Genomic DNA, 15,017 nt, shown 5'->3' with positions numbered 1-15,017 from the left:
AGGCTTTTGACGGGAAGTACGGTTGAAATAAAAAGTGCCTTTTTTCCTTTACACTTTTGATTGATTGATTGAAACTTTTATTATTAGATTGCACAGTACAGTACATATTCCGTACAATTGACCACTAAATGGTAACACCCCAATACGTTTTTCAACTTGTATAAATCGGGTCATGTGACCGCTTGGCTCTGTTTGATTGGTCCAACGTCACCAGTGACTGCATGTGATTGGTGAAACGCAGGCATGCGTAGATTCTACTTTGAAGCTGTCATTAACCAAAACAAACATTAATAGATCGATAAAAAAAAGTAGCGAGTAGTGAGCTGAATGTAGATAAATGGAACGGAGTAAAAATAGCGTTTCTTCTCTATAAATATACTCAAGTAAAAGTAAAAGTATGTTGCATAAAAACTACTCGTAAAAGTACAATTTATCCCGAAAGTTACTCAAGTAAATGTAACGGAGTAAATGTAGCGCGTTACTACCCACCTCTGCAAATATGATCGTAAAAGTGATAGCAAATAAGCAGTTAGTGAAATAAATAATAATATAAAAATGACATTGAGCATTTTTACACTAAAACTGGAGCAATACAAATACCAATAGAAAAAGCGGTATTGATTATGAACAATACTGTCATAATCAATTTCACTGTCTGTGAAATTAATAAGCCGCCGTGTGTTACAACACTACATACTGTACCTACAACGTGTATATAAAACCATAATGGAGGTATTTGGATTTTTTTTAGGAGGGCTTTATAGGTGGAATACAGCAAATCCTACTACCCCAATTGTTAGGTGACTTTTCCTAGCATTTATTTATAAGAATAGAAAAAAACATGTGTGCTTGTCTGACATGATTGTGAATGGTCGGCCCCCCAAAAAGTGCAGTTCCCCTTTAATTAATGCCTAAAATTTATATGTTTTGCTTACACATCTGCATTGAACACAAGCTAAGAAAGGAACAGGAATAGAATCAACGTGTCAAGATTACACAATTATAATTAGGGCCAACAATTTTCATCATTTGTGTGTACATCTGCACTGAACATTAAATATGGAGTAAGAGAAAAACTGCATATATAAAGTCAACAAAAATACAATCAAATCTCATGTTTATACATGTTAAATAAGGCCTTAAATCCTTAAATCTTCAATCCTCGGCCAAGCCACAACGACATCCTCGGTTCAGAGCCCACAAAGGGCTCTGAGCCGAGAATGTCGTTGTGGCTTGTGCAGCCCTTTGAGACACTCGTGATTTAGGGCTATATAAATAAACATTGATTGATTGATTAAATGTATATACTTTGCTTATGTATTAGCACTAACTCATACTGAGAAGAAGAGTGAAAGTTAGTAAAATTCACTTAAGATTACACATGTTAAATAGGCATATCTGTCAACAATTGCCTGTTTGAAAAGCAGAACATACTTGTTTTGCTTTTCATGCGTTTCGCTCACTTTTGTCTTTGCCACGACATCCACAGTGATTTGCTTATTATGCAAATCAGGCAATGGGAGTTAAGTGAATTATATATATATATATTTTCTCTAGAGACTCAAAGCGCTTTAAAGTTAAAGTCCCAACGATTGTCACACACACACTAGGTGTTGTGAAATTTGTCCTCTGCATTTGACCCTTCCCCATGTTCACCCCTGGGGGGTGAGTGGAGAAGTGAGCAGCAGCGGTGGCTGCGCTCGGGAATCATTTGGTGAGTTCACCCCCAATTCCAACCCTTGATGCTGAGTGGGAGGCAATGGGTCCCATTTTTTGTAGTCTTTGGTAAGACTCGGCCAGGGTTGGAACTCACAACCTCCCGACCTTAGGGCGGACACTCTAACCACAGAGTCACTGAGCTGGTTTACATAGTGAAAACGATTATCTACATCTTTAAGCTACATTTAAACCAGTGTGGTTACCATGAATTGATAAACGTGGACCCCGACTTTAAAAAAGTTGAAAAACGTATTCGAGTGTTACCATTTAGTGGTCAATTGAATGGAATATGTATTGTACTGTGCAATCTACTAATAAAAGTTTAAATCAATCAATGGGTGGCGCTGGGAGCAGGTGGGAATAGTGTTTGCCCAAAGACACAACGGCAGTGATTAGGATGGTGAGGTGGTTAAAGTGTCCGCCCTGAGATCGGGAGGTCGTGAGTTCAAATCCCGGCCGATTCATACCAAAAACTATAAAAATGGGACCCATTACCTCCCTGCTTGGCACTCAGCATTAAGGTTTGGAATTGGGGGTTAAATCACCATAAATGATTCCCGGGCGTGGCACCGCTGCTGCCCACTGCTCCACTCACCTCCCAGGGGGTGATCAAGGGTGATGGGTCAAATGCAGAGAATAATTTCGCCACAACTCGTATGTGTGTGACAATCATTGGTACTTTAACTTTAACTTTATAGTCATTGAGACCCCAGCCCCTTCAACTTGCAGCCACAAATAGATTACAGTCCTGTGAGAGACACCTAATTAAAATGATCTCAGTCGAAAAAAAATTGCTATAAATATAAGATATGTAAAATCAGAAGAATCCAAATAAATATACGGAGTAAAATGATGCCAACAAAACTGCTGTCGGTTAAAAAAATAATCCTAATTAAATGCCCTTTTTAGTTTCGGTTTTGATTTCGGTCGTGTCAACAACCCCCGTCCGTCTGAGACGCGTCTACGTAAAATCCACTGCATGAATAAATAACACTTTCAGTTTGACTTCTGTTATTTGCCATGTTAAGTTTTACAAGAACTACATGAACTCCCTCCCAGAACTGCACAGTTCTTGTCACATCTTGTATCCAGACTTCAGGAAAACCTGTCTTAATAGTTCGGCTCCATAAAACATTGGGGATTCTGACAATGTTAGCACTATACGCCGTGCATGTGTTTGTACGTGCGTGTGTAAAATGTAAACACACGTGTACTCTTTCCTGCAAGTGGAAACTCCTGATGTCCACACCTGTGGAATGCATGCATGTTGTTTGCCTTTACAAACACACACACACACACACACACACACACTATCTGCAACGCTTCCGCTCCCCACCCCTCCTCTTCTTCCCTCAATGGAATTCAAAAGTAAAATGAACCCGAGTGTGACAGGACGGCTTCAGCTGCAGGGAAAACACACATTTCAACACTCGGGGCTGCTGGGACAGTTGGAGGAGAACAGGGAGCAGCGGAGGCGCGGGTGTGCAGCATGTGGCCTCAGTCCATGTAAGTGGGAGTCAGCATGAAGGAGGAACATGTACTGTAGGTGGCCCTTTAACGAGCCTATTTGCGAGAGCACAAGCAGTACTCTACCCGGTATTGGCGCTTTAAATCGGACTCATATGAGAGATGACACAATCGGATGGCGAAACATCGCACTAAAATCAGTGTAAACATTTTAGTTGTTTATTATTGTGTAGAGACATAATCCAGTGCTCGGGGCCGCCATGTTGCAAAGCAAAGAAATCAGCAGAGACAACGGTCGCATTCGAGACTGCTTGAAGGTAAGAACTTGGAGATACTGGAAAGTAACATGGCTGACGACCTCAGTAAGAATGCTGGTTAGGATTAGAGGTGCATTTACAAAACCCAAAACCAGTGAAGTTGGCATGTTGTGTGAATGTAAATAAAAACAGAATACAATGATCTGCAAATCCTTTTCAACTTATATTCAATTGAATAGACTGCAAAGACAATATATTTAATGTTTGAACTGTGAAACTGAATTTTTTTTTGGAATATAATCATTAACTTCGAATTTAATGGCAGCAATAGATTACAAAAAAGTTGGCACAGGGGCATTTTTACCACTGTGTTACATGGCCTTTCCTTTTAACAGCACTCAGTAAACATTTGGAAACTGAGGAGCCCAAATTTTGAAGCTTTTCAGGTGGAATTATTTCCAATTCTTGCTTGATGTACAGCTTAAGTTGTTCAACAGTCCGGGGTCTCCGTTGTCGTATTTTACGCTTCATTATAAGACACCCATTTTCAATGGGAGACAGGTCTGTACTACAGGCAGGCCAGTCTAGTACCCGCACTCTTTTACTATGAAGCCACGCTGTTGTAACACGTCCCTTGGCATTGTCTTGCCAAAATAAGCAGGGGCTTACATGAAAATGACGTTGCTTGGATGGCAACATATTTTGTTCCAAACCTGTATGTACCTTTCAGTATTAATGGTGCCTTCACAGATGTGTAAGTTACCCATGTCTTGGGCACTAATACACCCCATACATCACATATGCTGGCTTTTGAACATTGCACCTATAGCAATCAGGATGATCTTTTCCTTTTTTGGTCCGAAGGACGTAACCTCCACAGTTTCCAAAAATAATTTGAAATGTGGACTCGTCAGACCACAGAACACTTTTCCACTTTGCATCAGTCCATCTTAGATGAGCTCGGCCCAGGGAAGCCAGCAGCGTTTCTGGGTGTTGATAATGAATGGCTTTCGCTTTGCATAGTAGAGTTTTAACTTGCACTAACAAATGTAGCGAGGAACTGTAGTTACTGACAGAGGTTTTCTGAAGTGTTCCTGAGCCCATGTGGTGATATCCTTTACACACCGATGTCGCTTTTTGATGCAGCACCGCCTGAGGAATCGAAGGTCCGTAATATCATGATTATATTGTGATTTCTTTAGATTCTCTGAACCTTTTGATGATATTACGGACCTTAGATGGTGAAATCCCTAAATTCCTTGCAATAGCTTGTTGAAGAATGATGTTCTTAAACTGTTGGACAATTTGCTCACGCATTTGTTCACAAAGTGGTGACCCTCGCCCCATCCTTGTTTGTGAATGACTGAGCATTTCATGGAAGCTGCTTTTATACTCAATCACGGCACTCACCTGTTCCCAATTAGCCTGTTCACCGGCGGGATGTTCTAAATAAGAGTTTGATAAGCATTACTCAACTTTCTCAGTCTTTTTTGTAAATTGTGCCAGCTTTTTTGAAACATGTTGCAAGCATCAAATTCCAAACGAGCTAATATTTGCAAAAAATTATGTTTTCTAGTTCGAACGTTAAGTATCTCGTCTTTGCAGTCTTATCAATTAAATACAAGCTGAAAAGGATTTGCAAATGATTGTATTTTGTTTTTATTTACAATTTACGCAACGTGCCAACTTCCCTGGTTTTGGGGTTTGTAAATTAATGTGCTGAAAATTGCTTCATGTCACCTAACGACGTTACTGCGACCCCCACAGTGGTAATATTCATCCAGATATTTAAAACAAAACAATGATTTTAATGCCGCATTCCTACTTTTGAAGGCATCTCCTGCAATATATGGACAACTCAACCCAGATGATGAGGAATACAATTAGTTAAAGAAATACATTTTAAAAAAGTCATTAAAATCAAACAAATGTTTTTGTCAATACGATATGTGAAAATTAAAAGTATTTTAAATAAAAAGTTTAACACAGCTTTTTTATATTTTTGTTGTTTTTTATATGCAAAATAAACCACATATGGTTATAAGAGCTGGTATTTAAAGTGGTAATCAGCTACAAAAAATATATAATAATACTAGAAGGGCTTTGCAATATTGGTGCTTGGGTCCTAATCATAAAAAAAAACAGAAAATATATAAAATATCTTTGAAATATTATAATATTCTTGTATATCATAGTAATTAAATATACTTGTAATACTAGGGCTGTCAAGTGATTAATTGTTTAAAGCAGACTAATCACACACTAGCTTTGTATCCAAATATTGCTAATATTTGGATACAAATGAAATTTATTCACACAGGAATATTTCTTAAATGCTTTACTGAACTGCAAGTCATTGATTTGCTCAAAACGTGGTGACAGTAAGTATAGTAGGAATTAAGTGCACATTTTAAAATTATTTGCAATAATATTACAAATAAGGTGCAGTTACTAATCTATAATGTGATAAACGCTCTCATCCGCAATTTGACATCATGCACCAATTACTCTTCTTTAGTTTGAACAGTTGTTTAAACAAACATGGCTGTTTACCTTTTCAAATGACAATGCTGATGTCTTTTTTGGTACAAAAAAACTTGTGATTACTTACAGATGTCTAGTGTTCTCCAGTAAGCAAAATACATTTCCATTCAGCCTGTAGATGCAACTTGATACTCTTGTTTGTGTAGTCCAGTTGGTTTATCCTTGTTGTTGTGCCTCTCCAAGGACTTGTATGACAGATCCTTCATGCGATGGTTGTCTGTTTAGAAAAGGCTTATGTTTAACTTACTGTAACTTTGTTACTTTTGTTTATGACATTGACGCAGGTAAACTGCCATTGTAGCTTTCTCCTCAGCTTGTTGTCAATGCAGCGTTCATGCTAATGACCCAATCCTCGAGTACGTATTTTTCGCTTTAAGATGGTATTTTAAACTCGATGTGTGTCAATGATAAGAACCTTTGTCGCGACAATACCAACAAGATACCTCAGTTTTATCTGTTTTAAAGGTAAATTGGCCGCCTCTCATCGTGATAACAATGCGAGCGTCCTCCGGGTTAAGCCTTAACGGATGTGATAAATATTCACCCATATAATAACGCAATATTTTGTTTAATTAATCACACGTGTTAACACGTTAATGCTGACAGTCGTAATTATTACATTTTATGAAAGTCACTAAATTCGAAGTTAAATTTTTTTACAAATATTTAAAAACAAAAGGATTGATAATAATTAATATTGCTATTTTTTTTTTGAATTATATTAATATTTAAAACATATCTCAGTGACCATTGATTAAAATGTCAGGCATGAAAAAGAACTCAATTAAAAAATGTTTTCGAAAAAACCTATATTATGAATAATAATGATGATAGTAATGAAAATAAATACATTTTGTAACGCTTTTGTAGAAAGTGAAAGACGTTAGAAAAACAAAAGCTGCTTCATTTTGTATGCAGTTAAAATATTTTCCACTTCACAACTCAAGTGTCACTTTGAAGCTAAAGAGGTGAATGCGGAAGAAAAAAAATTATAAGTGGCAGAGAAAAGACAGATTACCTGCAATTTATTTTTTCCGGTTCTGCTTGCCTACTCTCATACAAGTCATGCAGGCAGTCGGCATGTCCACCAAGGAGTCAGCCAACCCAGGCAGAAAACAAGCCAAGCGTTCCGCTCCTTTTCAACGGGGCCACTGGCACGGGACCAAGTAATGCCACCAAACAAAGAGCTAGTGTCTTGCATCACTTCCTCTCAGAAAGGCCATCCAGGCCACAGCAGCTCTTATCACCAGGCACTGCCAGTCTGCAGCCAGGCGTCCAGCACAGTGGACACCTCTTTTTGCAAGCTTTCTCACATTCAGCATCACCATTAGACCACTGTGCTAAAGTCATACATCCGACTAAAGAAGCGTAGTATGGAAAATAACAAGCAAAGATCTCCACCAAGGCCAAACTATCCTAATTTGGATTTAAAACTCAAAACACTATACAAGGGGTCACCAACCTTTTTGAAACCAAGAGCTACTTCTTGGGTACTAAATAATGCGAAGGGCTACCAGTTTGATACACACTTAAATAAATTGCCAGAAATAGCCAATTTGCTCACTTTACCTTTAATAAATAAATGTATATATTTATTTATATATATATATATATATATACACATGGCCGGCATAGCTCGGTTGGTAGAATGGCCGTGCCAGCAACTTGAGGGTTGCAGGTTCGATTCCCGCTTCCGCCATCCTAGTCACTGCCGTTGTGTCCTTGGGCAAGACACTTTACCCACCTCCCAGTGCCACCCACAATGGTTTAAATGTAACTTAGATATATTGGGTTTCACTATGTAAAGCGCTTTGAGTCACTCGAGAAAAGCGCTATATAAATACAATTCACTTCACTTCACTAAAATGGGTATTTTTTGTCTGTCATTCCGTCATACATTTTTTTTCCTTTTACGGAAGGTTTTTTTGTAGAGAATAAATGATGAAAAAACACTTAATTGAACGGTTTAAAAGAGAGAAAACACGAAAAAAATGAAAATTAAATGTTGATACATAGTTTATCTTCAATTTCGACTCTTTAAAATTCAAAATTCAACCGAAAAAAATGAAGACAAAAAGTAGCTAATTCGCATCTTTTTGAAAAAATTAAAAACACTTTTTATGGGACATCATTAGTCATTTTTCCTGATTAAGATTAGTTTTAGCATTTTGATGACATGTTTTAAAAAATAGGTTAAAATCCACTTTGAAATAAGATTTGCCAGAATATTTTTGGGGAATTTTAATCATAATAAGTTTGAAGAAATATTTCCCAAATATTCTTCATCGAAAAAACAGAAGCTAAAGTGAAGAATTAAATTAAAATGTATTTTTTTATTCTTTGCAATATAAAAAAATACTGGAACATTGATTTAAATTGTCAGGAAAGAAGAGGGAGGAATTTAAAAGGTAAAGAGGTATATGTGTTTAAAAATCCTAGAATAATTTTTAAGGTTGTATTTTTTTCTCTAAAATTGTCTTTCTGAAAGTTATAAGAAGCTAAGTAAAATAATAAATGGATTTATTTAAACAAGTGAAGACCAAGTCTTGAAAATATTTATTTTCTTGGATTTTCACATTCTATTTGAGTTTTGTCTCTCTTAGAAGTAAAAAAAAAAAAAAAAAAAGAATTAAAAATGTTGAGCAAAGCGAGACCAGCTTGCTAGTAAATAAATACAATTTAACAAAAAATAGAGGCAGCTCACTGGTAAATGCTGCTAATTGAGCTATTTTTAGAACAGGCCAGCGGGCGACTCATCTGGTCCTTACGGGCGACCTGGTGCCCGCGGGCGACCTGGTGCCGCGGGCACTGCGTTGGTGACCCCTGCACTATGCAATGTTATTGCTTTATTTTGGCAGCGACTAGAACAAAAATGACAGTGATTATGTGATGCGAGACATTGCAATCAAATTATACGTTCTGTGGAGAGTCAGTTGAGCAAAATTAAACGTTGATGTCAAATGTCAACACAAAACATTATTGCTGTACATAGACACACCCAGGGCAGGTCAATACGGCCCAAAAATTATCACAATGATATTTTTCATATCATCTGATCTAAATGAATATGTTGTTGTTTTTTTTAATTAAAGGCAGATTGTCCCATGCAGGATTATCGTGAGTACCATTACATCCCTACTGTTTACTACTGCAGTAACTTGTAAGAGACATTTCCACCATATTTGATAACTGATAACAGCTGACAACTGTCATTTTGTCCATATCTATAATTGTGTTTACAATAGGTGCAGGTTAACCACGCAACTGTTTTTTTTTTTGTTTTTTTTCCTGGTTATCTTTATTTTTTGGTACGTTTTGTGGGAGTAAAGAGAATGTTATTTGGTTTTGTCATCACAAATATTCTGCAGTAAACAAAGTATCAGTGGGGTGGTGAATACATAAGACTTTTATTTCAAGTTAACATTTACTAAACAAAACCTTTAAAGGTAAATTGTTATTTGTATTCTTTAATGACTTGCACACACCAGTGCTTGAAGTTCAGCATTAATGGTGCCTTCACAGATATGTAAGTTACCCATGCTTTGGACACTAATACACCGCCATACCATCACAGATACTGGCTTTTGAACTTTGCGCCTATAACAATCCGCATGGTTCTTTTCCTCTTTGTTCTGGAAGGCACAATTTTCACAGCCTCCAAAAACTATTTGAAATATGGACTCGTCAGACCACTTTTCCACTTTTCATCAGTCCATCTTAGATGAGCTCGGGCCCAGCGAAGCCGGCGGCGTTTCTGGGTGTTGTTGATGAATTGCTATCGCTTTGCATAGTAGATTTTAACTTGCACTTACAGATGTAGCGACAAACTGCAGTTACTGACACTGGTTCTCTGAAGTGTCCCTGAGCCCATGTGGTGATATCCTTTACACACTGATGTTACTTTTTGATGCAGTACCGCTTGACGGATCGAAGGTCCGTAATATCATCGCTTATGTGCAGTGATTTCTCCAGATTCTCTAAACCTTTTGATGATATTACAGACCGTAGATGGCGAAATCCCTAAATTTCTTGCAATAGCTCATTGAGAAATGTTTTTAAACTGTTCAACATTTTGCTCACTCTTTCGTTCACAAAGTGGTGACCCTCGCCCCATCCTTGTTTGTGAATGACTGAGGATTTAATGGAAGCTGCTTTTACACCCAATCATGGCACCCACCTGTTCCCAATTAGCCTGTTCACCTGTGGGATGTTCCAAATAAGTGTTTGATTAGCATTCCTCAACTTTCTTAGTCTTTTTTGCCACTTGTGCCAGCTTTTTTGAAACATGTTGCAGGCATCAAATTCCAAATGAGCTAATATTTGCCAAACAATAAGATTTCCAGTTATAAGGTTAAATATATTGTGTTTGTAGTCTATTCAATTGAATATAAGTTGAAAAGGATTTGCAAATCATTGTATTCTGTGTTTATTTACGATTTACACGACGTGCCAACTTCACTGGTTTTGGGTTTCGTATTAACTATTCAAATCTGTCCCGCAGCGGGACAGATTTGATCCATTTATATTAGTTACACTCATGAAACAATGCATAGAAGCAATAGAAACTTTTTCCTAATCAATTTAATAGATTTACAATGATCGTAATATTTTCTTTTAGCAGCAGTTAAAAAGTGGAAGGTTAGAATCTTAATGGGCAGCTTTGCTCCTCAGTCTTGATAAGTATTCCGCTGATGTAGTTTGATACTTCCTTCCATGCCACAACGTCTGTGTGTGTGTGTGTGTGTGTGTGTGTGTGTGTGTGTGAGTGTGTGTGTGTGTGTGTGTGTGTGTGTGTGTGCGTGTGTGTGTGCGTGTGCGTGTGTGTGTGTGTGTTTTCAACAGCCCCCTTGGCTGCCTAAGGGGGGGTGGACATGTGCAGGGAAACAGTTGCATTCCTTTCAGATCGTCCTCACACACACATCTTTCCCTCTATTCACACGGCGGTGCATACGAACACACTTACCCTCTCCTCCTTCTCTGTTTCTCAACAATCCCCTCCGCCCCCTTAAAAAACTGAACCGACCAAACTTGGCTTCCGACCCCGGGCCGGGGCCACGCCCACTTGGCGGGAGCCTGCAGTGCATTCCTGTTAAGAGCATTGTCAAAGCCAAGCACTTCCTCTGGATGCGGGCCAGCGCCGAGACAATAACATTGCAAACATTCATCCCCTGGCTCTTACACTTCATGAATGACACCAGACACACATACACACACACGCACACACGCACACACGCACGCACACACACACACACACACACACACACGCAGAACTGTATTGCAAAACACTGTTCGGAATCCCTTCTTTTCATCTGACTCACACTTTGTGCAAAATATAGAGGGCTAAACGAAGTCTGGCAACTTCTAAATGGCATGTGTACCTTCATTAAAGCTATTCAACAAACAAGGTAGTCCATGGGAACAAATTAGCCTTTGGATGGCACCAAATGTTCACCAAAAAATTGAGAAAACTGTCACAAAACAAAAGTTAACAACTCCACTTTTAAAGGGTAACATTATCCCAATTTCAGAAGGGTTAAAACCAATAAAAATCAGTTCCCAGTGGCTTATTTTGTTTTTCGAATTTTTTTTCAAAATTTTACCCATCACGTAATATCCCGAAAAACTGCTTCAAAGTGCCTGATTTTCACCATCGCTATATTCACCCGTCCATTTTCCTGTGACGTCACTGCGTGATGCCAATACAAACAAACATGGCGGATGGAACAGAAAGATATAGCGACATTAGCTCGGATTCAGACTCGGATTTCAGCGGCTTAAGCGATTCAACAGATTACGCATGTATTGAAACGGATGGTTGGAGTGTGGAGGCAGATAGCCAAAACGAAATTTAAGAAGAAACTGAAGCTATTGAGCCATATCACGACAGACAACGGCAACAAGGACGGATTCGGCGATTGCTTTCTAACCAGCGATTGCATCTTTTGACCACTGGTACAACTTGAATCTGTCGATTGGTATGTATTTGTTTGGCATTAGAAGTGGGTGGAGGGAAAGGCTGAGTGCAAATATAGCTACAAATGAGGCATAATGATACAATATGTACATAGAGCTAGCCTAAATAGCGTGTTAGCATCGATTAGCTTGCAGTCATGCCGTGCACAAATATGTCTGATTAGCACATAAGTCAATAACATCAACAAAACTCACCTTTGTGATTTCGTTGACTTTATTGTTGAAAATGCATCTGCTTTGAGTGTCGCAGGATATCCACACATCTCTGTCGTAGCATCACTGTCGTCGGTAGCGATGCTATTACAGACCAGAACAAACAAGGGACTTTCGCATCTTTTGACAACTGGTGTAACTTGAATCCGTCGATTGGTATGTGTTTGTTTGGCATTAAATGTGGGTGGAGGGAAAGGCTGGATGCAAATATAGCTACAAATGAGGCATAATGATGCAATATTTACATACAGCTAGCCTAAATAGCATGTTAGCATCGATTAACATGCCGTGACCATTGATATGTCTGATTAGCACACTCCACGTAAGTCAACTTGTATCCGTCCCTTTTCTTGTTGTTACACCCTCTGACAACACACCGATGAGGCATAATGTCTCCAAAGTACGGAAAACAGTCGAAAAAATGGAAAATAACAACGCTGATTTGATTTGGTGTGTGTAATGTGTTGGAGAAAATGGCGGTTTGCTTCCTGTTGTGACGTCACGGGTGAAGGCGTTTCAATCGCCAAATTCACCCTTTTAGAGTTCGGAAATCGGTTAAAAAAACATATGGTCTTTTTTCTGCAACATCAAGGTATATTTAGACGCTTACAAAGGTCTGGTGATAATGTTCCCCTCTAACCAAATCTTCACCAAAATGCAATGCCATCCATCCATCCATCCATCCATTTTCTACTGCTTGTCCCTCTCAGGTCGCGGGGGGTGCTGGAGCCAATCTCAACTGCATTTGGGCGGAAGGCGGGGTACACCCTGGACAAGTTGCCACCTCATGACAGGGCCAACACAGATAGACAACATTCACACTCACATTCACACACTAGGGCCCATTTAGTGTTGTCAATCAACCTATCCACACATTAACGCAAAACTAGCTTTTCTTTGGTTGCATATGACGTTGCGTCTGTTTTTCTTCTTGGTGGCTTAATTTACACAATAGTCAAGCAGCTTCAACGTAGAATTAAAGCAAGTGAGAGTGAGTGTAGAGTTTGAGCAGAAAATGTCATATTGCTGTACTGTTCTTGGGTGTTCCAGTCGTTCTAATAGAGCGATAGGAAATAACTTTCATAGAGTCCCGAAAGAAGTGACTCATAAACGCAATAAAGTCAGGGAAAAAAACAAAAGTGCGTCGAAAGAAACGGCTTATGAAAAGATCAGTATCATCGTCCTGTGGAATAAAATCAACCATGCTTGTGTCTACAGCGATCACTTTGTAAAATGTTTGTTTCCACATTTGATTTATTTGAGAAACTTACTGTGATGCTATCAAGTTTATTTCCCACTATATTTGTAGTGTTTGACAGCAGAACTAAGTGTAAAGAAAAGATCAGAGCTCGCATTTGTTTGTGTTTTTTTGTGTTTGATATGCTTGAAATTTATAACTACGAAGACCAGGTTGTGCAAATAAACTAACGTCATGTTAAGGCTTAGTAATAAATATTGTGATTGTTAGTCCAATCCCCTGTATTTTCTTTATTGATTTTCATAAAAAAAAACCTAAAAGCTTAGTTGTTGTTGAGCAGGTAAGCCAAGGGCTTTATTCGACACGGATGACCACATTATAGCATCTTTGCTGATATTTGTCAGCATCAAGAAATTATTCTTAATAGTATTATTAAACTAGATGAATAAATCTCTCCTAGCCTCATCAACATATACTGAACCTTGATATCACTAGCAAACAATGCTCAACAACAGGCCCATCTATAGCTAAATAATGAGACAAAATATGAACTTCACACCATGAAAACAACTGCAGACATGAATTGTAGATGAGACTAATGTTTGTAGCAGGAAATCAACTGCAAACCAACTCATCTATTTTCTCATTAGCCTAACGATCACAGCAGCACGGCACTTGTTATGCCTATCAAATACTTTACTTAGCGATGCACACATAAGTCCAACTTTGTCTTTTACTGATTAATGCTTAATATGTGGACCCCTCAGAAGTAAAGACATGATGTGCCTCCAATTGTTATTTTTTAAATCTTTGTGTCAAAGGAAGTGAAACTGAGGCGAGCAGTAACGTCTTGGTGATGATAAATGGTTTAAATCTTTCAAAAATTAATTTTCTTAAGAGTGCAAAAATCCAATCCATTTGAAATATTTTTTCCATCATTGCTGTTATATTTGCATCAACCCTTTCAAAATATGCCCAAATTTCCACCAATGCAGGTATATAAACAGTCGCTTAGTGCAGTGATTCTCAAATGGGGTTACGCCTACCCCCTGGGGGTGCTAGAAGGTATGCCAAGGGGTATGTGAGATTTTTTTTAAATATTCTAAAAATAGCAACAATTCAAAAATCCTTTATAAATATATTTATTGAATAATACTTCAACAAAATATGAATGTAAGTTCATAAACTGTGAAAAGAAATGCAACAATGCAATATTCAGTGTTGACAGCTAGATTTTTTTGTGGACATGTTCCATAAATATTGATGTTAAAGATTTATTTTTTGCTGAAGAAATGTTTAGAATGAAGTTGATGAATCCAGATGGATCTCTATTACAATCCCCAAAGAGGGCACTTTAAGTTGATGATTACTTCTATGTGTGGAACTCTTTATTCATAATTGAATCAACTGTTTATTTTTCAACAAGTTTTTAGTTATTTTTATATCTTTTTTTCCAAATAATTCAAGAAAGACCACTACAAATGAGCAATATTTTGCACTGTTATACAATTTAATAAATCAGAAACTGATGACATAGTGCTGTATTTTACTTCTTTATCTCTTTTTTTCAAGCAAAATTGCTTTGCTCTGATAAGGGGGTACTTGAATTAAAAAAAAAATTCACAGGGGTACATCACTGAAAAAAG

The 15,017-nt window shown here is 37.9% G+C and overlaps 1 long non-coding RNA gene across 1 annotated transcript in view; it reads right to left on the bottom strand.

The window, feature by feature from the left end:
• The window catches only part of LOC133550582 (uncharacterized), a 90,884-nt gene extending 79,780 nt beyond the window's left edge, over positions 1-11,104 (bottom strand). Inside the window, exon 1 of the long non-coding RNA XR_009806322.1 lies at positions 10,951-11,104. This is a non-coding gene — a long non-coding RNA (uncharacterized LOC133550582). The remainder of the gene's footprint in view (positions 1-10,950) is intronic.
• Positions 11,105-15,017: the final 3,913 nt, after the last annotated feature.

Source organism: Nerophis ophidion, linkage group LG04, assembly GCF_033978795.1.
Source record: "Nerophis ophidion isolate RoL-2023_Sa linkage group LG04, RoL_Noph_v1.0, whole genome shotgun sequence".
NCBI lineage: Eukaryota > Metazoa > Chordata > Actinopteri > Syngnathiformes > Syngnathidae > Nerophis > Nerophis ophidion.
This window is presented reverse-complemented; position numbering and strand designations above follow the sequence as displayed.